We start from the raw sequence: 7,860 nt of genomic DNA, 5'->3' as shown, positions 1-7,860 counted from the left end.
AGATGTTTCTGGTCAGCTTATGGCATGTTCTTGGGCTGTGCCATTCTTCTAAAGGTTGTGCCAGGCCCCCTTCCTGACTAGTTCACCCCTCAGAGATTTACTCCCACATTCTTCTGGAAAGCAGAGGGACAACAGTCCATCTTCTGTAGCTGCTTCCGGGCTGAGTAGGGGCGTCCACCCTGCCTGTCAGGGAGTGAAAATCTCTGGATGCCTGATCTAGGGGCCCCAGGGGCAGGACAGCTCCTTGTTTTGAGTAGGTATGGCCTGCAATCCTCGCACAGCCATTATCTTGATGTGGAATTGTTATACCTGCTTCCATAGTCTTCCTATTTCTGAAGATGAAGCATTTTTGTAACAGCATCAGGGTACAATAACTGTCTATAAACGACAAAAGACTTAAAAGTCACAGTTAAACATCTGATTACAGTGTAACTGATAAGCTTAATTACTGATACGACATACAGCATTTTAAGGTAACAACTAGAGCTCTAGCATTATACCAGGACGTGTTCAGATTTTAGAAAGTATGTAATTTTTAGAGTTTCTGCATTAATAACATCCATACATTATATTTTTAAATTAAGAATTTTTTTATTGGGGGTAGATTTGTCTTACAACGTTGTACAACAGAGTGAGTTAGCTGTATGTATACATATATACCCTCCCTCCCACCCGCAAACAGTATGTTTTTAAGTAGGATTATGACTCAGTGTGATAATGCTCTCCATGTAAGTTAACATGCTAAATAATAATAGTAAAGTATTTATCTCTCTGAGATGCCTCAGGGTCCCTCTGAAGCGTCATAAAATTAGCTAAAAGTCAAAAGAACTTCTGATTAAAATTTGATATTTGGAAAGTTTGTCGGAAAGTTGGTCAGAAAGTTTCAAAATGCTTGGTCAAATAGGATTTCTCACTGCTGAAACTGTTTACCTCAGATTGGGACTTGAACCCATGTGGTTAGGACTCAGACCCAGCCAAAACCCTGTTTGGGACTCAAACCCACATGGCTGTTACTCAGACTCAGCCAAAACCCAGAGTACCTGGTCTTAGGACCTAATGAAGCTCAGGTTCTTGATGTCTCATCACAAAGAATTCAGTGAGACAAAGTGATAGGTAAGAAGTGGATTTATTCAGATTCAGAGAGAAGCATACTCCGCAGACAGTGTGGACCATCGCAGAGGGTGAGTGCAGCTGCAAAATGTGGTGTAGTTAGTTTGTATAGGCTGGGTAACTTCGTATGCTGATGAGTGGGAGGATTATTCCAACTGTTTGGTGGAAGGGGCGCAGATTACCAGGATTTGGGCCACCGCCCACTCAGTTCAGTTCAGTTCAATTCAGTTCAGTGGCTCAGTCGTGTCTGACTCTGCGACCCCATGGACGCAGCACGCCAGGCCTCCCTGTCCGTCACCAACTCCCGGAGCTTGCTCAGACTCGTGTCCATTGAGTCCGTGCTGCCACCCAACCGTCTCATCCTCTGTCGTCCCCTTCTCCTCCCACCTTCCATCTTTCCCAGCATCAGTCTTTTCCAGTGAGTCAGTTCTTCGCATCAGGTGGCCAAAGTATTGGAGTTTCAGCTTCAACATCAGTCTTTCCAATGAATATTCTGGACTGATCTCCTTTAGGATGGACCGGTTTGATCTCCTTGCAGTCCAAGGGACTCTCAAGAGTCTTCTCCAGCACCACAGTTCAAAACCATCAATTCTTTCGCACTCAGCTTTCTTTATATTCCAACTCTCACATCCATACATGACTACTGGAAAAACCAAAGCTTTGACTAGACGGACCTTTGTTGACAAAGTAATGTCTCTACTTTTTAGTATGCTATCTAGGCGGGTCATAGCTTTTCTTCCAAGGAGCAAACGTCTTTTAATTTCATGGCTGCAGTCACCATCCACAGTGATTTTGGAGCCAGAGGAAATAAAGTCTTTTCCCATTGTTTCCCATCTATTTGCCATCAAGTGATTTGGAACCAGTCTGTTCCACATCTGGCCCTAACTGTTGCTTCTTGACCTGCATACAGATTTCTAAGGAGGCAGGTAAGATGGTCTGGTATTCCCATCTCTTTAAGAATTTTCCACAGTTTGTTGTGATCCACACAGTCAAAGACTTTGGCTTAGTCAATAAAGCAGAGGTAGATGTTTTTCTGGAACTCTCTTTTCTGGAACCGCCCACTCCTTGATCTTTTGACAGAAGGGAAAGGTGAAATAGTTTGGGCTTCCTTGGTGGCTCAGCGGTTAAAGCATATGCCTGCAATGTGGGAGACCTGGGTTCGATCCCTGGGTTGGGAAGATCCCCTGGAGAAGGAAATGGCAACCCACTCCAGTATTCTTGCCCGGAGAATTCCGTGGACAGAGGAGCCTGGTGGGCTATACTCCAATGGAGTAGCGAAGAGTCAGACACCACTGAGCAACTTGACTTCACGGGGACTGTCATGGCACCTCTGGGTGTGTCGTTTCACTAGTTGACTGAGGATTGAGGTCTAGTCTTGTCTAGTCTTGGTCCCTTTTGATTCTAATTGGCTTATGTTGTGTCCTTGGGCTATGTCATTCTTTCAAAAAGTGTGCCCTGCCTCTTTCCCTCCCATTACACTATTTGCTTCACTGGTGGCTCAGACAGTCAAGAATCTGCTTGCAATTCAGGCAGCCCGGGTTCAGTCCCTGGGTTGGGAAGATCCCCTGGAGAAGGAAATGGCAACCCACTCCAGTATTCTTGCCGGGAGAATTCCGTGGACAGAGGAGCCTGGTGGGCTGCAGTCCGTGGGGTCGCAGAGTCGGACAGGACTGAGTGACCAACAAAGTGACGAGATCTCAAAGCAGACACAGGTCACTCACAGGACCTGCTACCAGAGGCGGTCCAGGACTCCCCTGGTGGTCCCGGGGCTGAGACTCTGCACTCCCACTTGAGGGGGCAAGGATTCTGTCCTTGGTCGGAAGTTAAAAGACATTCCAGGAAGACTTTGTTCCCTTTTAACAGGAATCCAGGTGCTCCTCTACGTTACTCCCAACATGCTAAATAATGCTAAGCATTCTCTCCGGGATGCCTCAGGGGCCCTCCCGAAATCCAACCGAACCCAATCCAATCTTAGAAAATCCTGATTGTACATAACTCTCCAGTATTTTTTCATTCCTCACACCTTCTTTTACTGAAAACACATGCTTTCCTTAAAAGTTTTTCTATGTTATTTTTCTTGCTGATCCATTAGCAATAGATACAAGGTCTAGTAAACCATGGTACGTAACATTGATGACATAAGTTTAGTACTAAATATTTTCCAGATGATGTGAAACTGAAGTTCATTCTGGCCAGATTATTTTCTGAGTATTTAATTTTCTTTAAGTCAATTTTACGAATTAATTTTTGGCATTACATCTACAAGACACATATAGATACATTTGAACAGGCAAACATAGAGGCCCCCGAGTTCCTCTTCTGAAATTTCAGCCATCAGTCAGGTACAGCAGTATAAACCCATTAGTCTGCAAAAGAGGTTGGATTGAAACTGAGTTTCTGGCAGATGGAACAAATCGAGCTTATTTGTCTCACTGGCTAAACCCTTTCTACCAATATTTATGGAAAATGCTTAAGATTTTTATTTTCCTTGACAAGTTCCAAATTATTATTAATTTATTAAAATCTGTCTGTATGGGTTATTAGTTGCAGCATGTGGGACCTTTTGTTGCCACACACAGGCTCTAGTTTTGATGTGGGAACTTCATTTTTCTGTGGCATGTCAGATCTTAGTTCCCTGATCAGGGATCAAACCTGTATCCCCTGCTTTGCAAGGCAGATTCTGGACCACTGGACCATCGGAAAAGTCCCTGTTCCAAATTATTTACTCCCTCTTTCAAAATTTGCATTTTATTATTTTTAATGAAACAAAGATTAATATTTTTAATGATAAAAGGTACAATTCACAGAGAAGATAGACATCATAAACCATTAGACATTTAACAACAAAGAAAAATAGATAAAGCAAAAATCATATCAATCTTACATCCTACACAAATATATTTAAAATGTTGTATCTCGCTCCTTGTTATTGGATGTCCAAAGGACATTTAGAAAACTTAGCAAAAAGGTAATTACTTATTTTCAAAAAGTAGAATTTTTTTGGTGATTCACTTATATACATATATTAATTTTTGAAATTATTTTCCATTGTAGGTTATTACAAGATACTGGGGCTTCCCTGGTAGCTCAGCTGATAAAGAATCTGCCTGCAGTGCAGGAGACCCTGGTTAGATTCCTGGGTTGGGAAGATGCCCTGGAGAAGGGCTAGGCTACCCACTCCACTATTCTTAGGCTTCCCTGGTGGCTCAGATGACAAAGAATCCACCTGCAATGCGGGAGACCTGGGTTCGATCCCTGGGTCAGGAAGATCCCCTGGAGGAGAGCATGGCAAGCCACTCCAGTGGATTGGGTTGGGTTGGACAATCCCCATGAACAGAGGGGCCTGGCGGGCTACAGTCCATGGGGTCACAAAGAATCCGACACGACTGAGCGACGAGTAACAGATGAAGGCGTTGGCTGCAATGCCCTGTGCCATGCCGTAGGCCTCTGCTGCTCGAGGCGTGTCTTCAGTCTGAAAGTGAGGGTCGCTCAGTCATGTCAGACTCTCTGTGACCCCTTGGACTGTAGCCCTAACAAAAATTCTCCAGGCCAGAATACTGGAGTGGGTAGCCTTTCCCTCCTCCAGGGGATCTTCCCAACACAGGGGTTGAACCCAGGTCTCTCACTTTGCAGGCAGATTCTTTACCAGCTGAGCCACAAGGGTATTCTATTCATGCTGAGTCAAACAAGTGATTCCACTTTTTTGTATTTTAAAAAGATGGCAGAGGTGAGTGTTCCTGGAGAAGCCCAGGTAGGACTTTTGTGTCTGGAAGGCACAGGCGCGTTCCTCCCAGGACGACTTGGTTTCCCCTTTCTCTAATCTCAGTACTTTTTAAGACAGTAGGCAAGGTTGGGGAGTGGTGAAGGATTGGTGGGGTTTGGATTTCTTTTAGAGCCACACCTCTAGTTCTGTGAAGACTTTAAACAAGGACAATCTTGTTTTTCTTTTTTAAAAAGAATTCGGTGGCTACCTCAATGCTATTGAGAGACTGACACACCCGTGCTCACCCATGTTGGAATGTTTCACTTTTCCTCATTTAACTTAGGGGGGAAGCCCTCCCCAAAATTCCTGTCAAGTACTACTAGTTTAGACCATTGGCCTCCCATTTTGGTAATCTTTTTACAAATTTGTGTGGCCCTCCGTCTGGCCTTTGATTAAGGAGGCTTGTCTATAGCCCTGTGGAATCCCATTTTTAAAGGTACCAGGACAACTTTTTGCCAGACTTTTGTTTCCATTCGTATCCTGTGGGCACCGTTGGCTTGAGTTTCATAAGCACACAGAGCGGAAGCGTTCATGGCACTGCAGTGTCTGGGTCTGTTCACTTGAAGGCAAAGAGGTGTTGAGAGTCTGGGTGCAGAAGAAAGCCACCTTTACTTCCAGCACCATGAACCAGGTCAGCAGCCCATAGTTTGACAACTTGGATGGGATAGAACGGAGACCTCTCGCTTGGGACTGAGCATGTTCCCAGGAGTAACTTTTTCTTGGTGGGTGCCTTTTCTTTGAGGGTCTCCGGACTGTACTGTTGCCTGGGATTTAGTGAGCAAGTCCATTCCCAGCAAGGGGGGCGGTGCACTCAGGCAGGAGCAGTGCTTGGTCTGGGGCTTTCCATCAGTCCCCATCATCCTACAGGGTTGGGAGGGAGGTCGGTCAGTCTGCTAAGAAATCTGCCAGCCACGTCAAGGCTTACCTGAGGCTTTTCCAGAGAAATGAACCCCGGAGGCTTCTCCAGGTGTTCTTTGGGAGACAGGGAGCACTCGTCCCCGTCAGCCTCTGGTTCTCTCAGCCATCATTGGTTTGAGAGCCCCAGTATCCCTTCAGGACTGGCGACGGTCACGCTTCCAGTGGCCCTCTTGTCCACACTTAAGACATGTTTTCTCTGAGAGAGTGCCTCTGACCCAGGCTTCCTGGGTCCTGTCCTTAGCATGGGTCTTCGCAAGGGTGCGTAACCCTGAGGTGGTGCTAGGGTTAAGGCTGCTGCCAGTAATTAGGCTTTTTCATGTTGTCCCCGAATCCTTTTCGTCTCTTCTCCCCTATAAAGAAAAAGAGAAATAGTCATGTCCACCTCTTTGCAGCCCCATGGACTGTAGCCTGCCCATCTCATCTGGCCATGGAATTCTCCGTCAGGAATACTGGAGTGGGTTGCCATTCCCTTCTCCAGGGGATCTTCCCAACCCAGGGATCGAACCCACATCTGCTTTGCAGGTGGATTCTTTACCATCTGAGCCACCAGGGTAGCCCCTTGTACGCTATCTATACTGTTAAATATCCCAAAGACCATATCCATGAGCTTATTGATAGGAATCTGGGGTCTCCAGCCCCCCAGATGATACATTAGGGGTAAATGGTCTGGAAGACTGTCACCCCTTCAAAACTGGGATACGTAGGAGCTCCCAATTGTGGACCTCAGGGAGGTTGACCAATAAGGGGATCATCTAAAACATGGGGTTCCTGTGGGAGGACGGGGTGTGAGCCAGGCATGCCAAGCAGTTCTCTAGACTCGGATTTTGGAATAGGGTCTTGCTTCCCTGATGGCTGGTAAAGAATTCCCCTGCAATGCAGGAGACCCCGGTTCAATTCCTGGGTTGGGAAGATCCACTGGAGAAGGGATAGGCTACCCACTCCAGTGTTCTAGCCTGGAGAATTCCATAAACTGCATAGTCCATAGGAGTCCAACACGACTGAGTGACTTTCATTTGAACCTTTGATGGGACTCCCCTCCCCATTTGCCTTTTCTTTTATAAAATATGACCAGCTGCAAGATGGTATTATAACTTAATGACCTAATCCTTTTTTTCCCTATTGGTCTAAATTTTCCCGTTAGCTAATAATATGCATCCTAGCAGGGAGTCCATCTGCATGCTTAGAGTTGCTCCTGTGTTTTATTGGGATGGCTTGACAGGGGTCTGATGGGTCCTGGCTGATGGTACTTACTTGTCCTGGCATTCTCCCAGTGTCAACAACGGGGTCCCTATGATCTCCTAGTCTGCCAGGTTGGTTAGCCTAAGGAGGCCCCTTGGATCAGTCAAGGAAAGGATCACGAGCCAGTCAGGGGGACAAGCGACCAGAGTCAGGGCCGAAATCCTTCAGACCCAGAGGGAGGAGACTTAACAGTTTATCACTGAAACAACAAAAAGAAGGGAGCAGAGCCCAAGGGCGGGGCTGGAGCGCATTAAGGCAGTGATCCCTGCAGGAGACAAGCTCCCTTCAGTATAGTATAGGGTCCTTGTGAAGGAGGCTGCCTGTCTGCAGAAGTGAGGCAACACCCACCTGCTGGCTGTGCTGGCGAGGAGGCTGGGACCAGTAGACAGTCCAGGAAGTCAGGAGAGAAGCCTCAAGTCTCCCACAAACTAGGACACCTTAGAGCGTTTATTTTAAACCATTCCAAAAAAAAATTTTTTTTTTCAGCTATTTATATAAGAAATACATGTTCACTGTAGAAAATCTGGAAAAGTATAAAGAAGGAAGTCACCTGTTACCCCGCCACCCACAGCCGACTACTCTTCTCCGGGATTTTTCCATCCGTGATCTGTGTGGGATCCCACAAGGACAAGCTGTTTTATAACCTGCTTTTACACTTCTGTTTTAAGCATGTCGCCGGCTCACCAAGTTCTCGCCTGCGTGGCGCCACACTGAGGGAGGGAGGTGGCCCAGTTTTGTAGCCAGACCTTTATTGTTGGAGTCCTGACCAGCTCGCCCCTGTTCTGAGTGATTGCATTCTTCGTTATCTCTGTGCGTTCTTGTGCGTTATC

The sequence above is a fragment of the Oryx dammah genome, unplaced genomic scaffold (genome assembly GCF_014754425.2).
Source record: "Oryx dammah isolate SB20612 unplaced genomic scaffold, SCBI_Odam_1.1 HiC_scaffold_16, whole genome shotgun sequence".
Lineage (NCBI taxonomy): Eukaryota > Metazoa > Chordata > Mammalia > Artiodactyla > Bovidae > Oryx > Oryx dammah.
This window is presented reverse-complemented; position numbering follows the sequence as displayed.